The 2,066-nt window shown below is 36.1% G+C and overlaps 1 non-coding gene across 1 annotated transcript; it reads left to right on the top strand.

Annotated features, from left to right (window-relative positions):
* The first annotated feature begins 1,157 nt into the window (after positions 1-1,157).
* On the top strand, positions 1,158-1,277 carry LOC116859513. Its single transcript, XR_004381169.1, has one exon. It is a non-coding gene; the product is annotated as a U6atac minor spliceosomal RNA (small nuclear RNA).
* Positions 1,278-2,066: the final 789 nt, after the last annotated feature.

Raw genomic sequence — 2,066 nt, 5'->3', positions numbered from 1 at the left:
CTAGATTTCTAGAATGAGTGACTCAGGAGAATGGGGTATACCAATCTGAGACAAAGTATATAAGACAAGGATCTGACTTGGGAAGTAGAGATGATAAGTTCCGTAAATGCCATGTTTAGCTATAGGTGCTTATTGGAAGTTTGGGTAGAAATGCTAGGTAGGAAGTTGGCAATATGAGCATGGAACTCAGATGACATATCTATAGTGAAGATACAGGTTTTAGAGTCATACATACATAGATTAGAGTTAAATCTGTGAGAGTAGATGAGATCATGCAGAGAAGTGTGTAGAGTAAGAACATTTGAACTAGAAACAGAACCCTGGAAAACACCAGTATTTTCCCAAAGCCATCCATGTATTTTAGGTGTGTGTTACAACATTACCCCACTTCCAGTCACCAAAATCTGTATCAGTTATCTATTGCTGTACAACAAGTCACCCCAAAATTAGCACCTGATCATTTCATTCAGTTTCTGAGTGTCAGTAATCTGGGAGAAGCTTAGCTGGGAGGTTCTGGCTCAGGTCTCTCATGAGGCTGTAGTCAAGAAGCCCGCCATGGCTACAGTCATCTGAAGACTTGACTGAGCTTGGAGAATTCCCTTCTAAGCCTACAGACATGGATATTGGCAAGATTCTTTGGTTCCTCAGGGAATAGACCTTTTCATAAAGTTGTTTACTATATGGCATAGGACTTCTCCCAGAGTGAGTAATGACAGAGGGAGACACAGAGAAAGAAGTTACAGTATCTTTTATAACATAATCTCAGAAGTGACATGCCATAACTTCTGTTACCTTTTATTTGCCACACAAGCCAATCCTGGGACAGATACAAGGGTTTGGATACTAAGAGGCAGAGATCACTAGGAGCCATTTTGTAGCCTAGCACCAAGTACAAATCTCAATATCATCTTTTTTTATTCAGAGTTTCCCATCATTAGAAGAAGGATGGTTTGCAATTTCTCTTACCACATGATTGGTATTGTAATTACTGATATCATGATCATCATTATTCATAAATTAAGTCATTTCACACGTGCTTGCTATATTTTTTTACCTTATTTCCCATTATACCCTTCATGAAATGTCAGTGAGTGTGATATATTGAAAAGAGGTCAGATTCTCCAAATAAAACATCCTATGTTAAAAATCTGGTTTCAGTGTTAAGGAGAGAAGATTAACATTCCCCTTGGCAGGAGTGAAAGAGGCTCTCAGACCTGACAACATGCATATGGTTAAGGCCTTGCCATCTACTTCATGGCATCTAAGCACCATATTTTAGAATGGGTTCAAACCTAAGTGACCATCAACTTAATACAGACTGCTATATGCATTAGATGTTATGTATGAAACTAATGGTAACCATAAATTAAAAACCTGTAATAGATACACAAAAAATAAAGAGAAAGGAATCCAAATATATCACTAAAAAAAGTCATCAAACTATAAGCTAAGAGAGCAAGAGAAGAAAGGAACAAAGAACTACAAAACAACCGTAAAACAAGTAACACAATGGCAATAAATATATATCAATAACCACTTTGAATGTAAATGGACTAAATGCTCTAATCGAAAGACAGAGTAACTGAATGGATAAAAAAGCAAGATCTGTCTATATGCTGCCTACAAAACCTCACTTCAAACCTAGAGACACAAGCAGATTGAAAGTGAAAGGGATGGGAAAATATTTACCATGCAAAGGGAAGTGGAAAAAAAAAAGCTGGGGTGACAATACTTATATTGGACAAAATAGATCTTAAAACAAAGACTGAGACAAAGAAGGATACTACATAATGATGAAGGGAACAATCCAACAAAAGGATATAATAATTATAGATACTTATGCACCCAAGATAGGAGCGTATAAATACAGAGAGTGACTATAAAGGAGGACATAAAGAACATAAAGGAGGAAATTGTTAGTAATACAATAATAGTAGAGGACTTTAATACCCCACTTATATCAATGGATAGATCGTTCAGACAGAAAATCAATTGGTGAGCCATTGTGGAAAACAGTAAGTTTCCTCAAAAAATTAAAAATTGAATTACCATATGATATAGTAATT

The sequence above is a fragment of the Lontra canadensis genome, unplaced genomic scaffold (genome assembly GCF_010015895.1).
Source record: "Lontra canadensis isolate GAN:19392208 unplaced genomic scaffold, GSC_riverotter_1.0 scaffold157, whole genome shotgun sequence".
Lineage (NCBI taxonomy): Eukaryota > Metazoa > Chordata > Mammalia > Carnivora > Mustelidae > Lontra > Lontra canadensis.
Note: the sequence above shows the minus strand (reverse complement) of the source record. Positions and strands in the feature narration are given on the sequence as shown.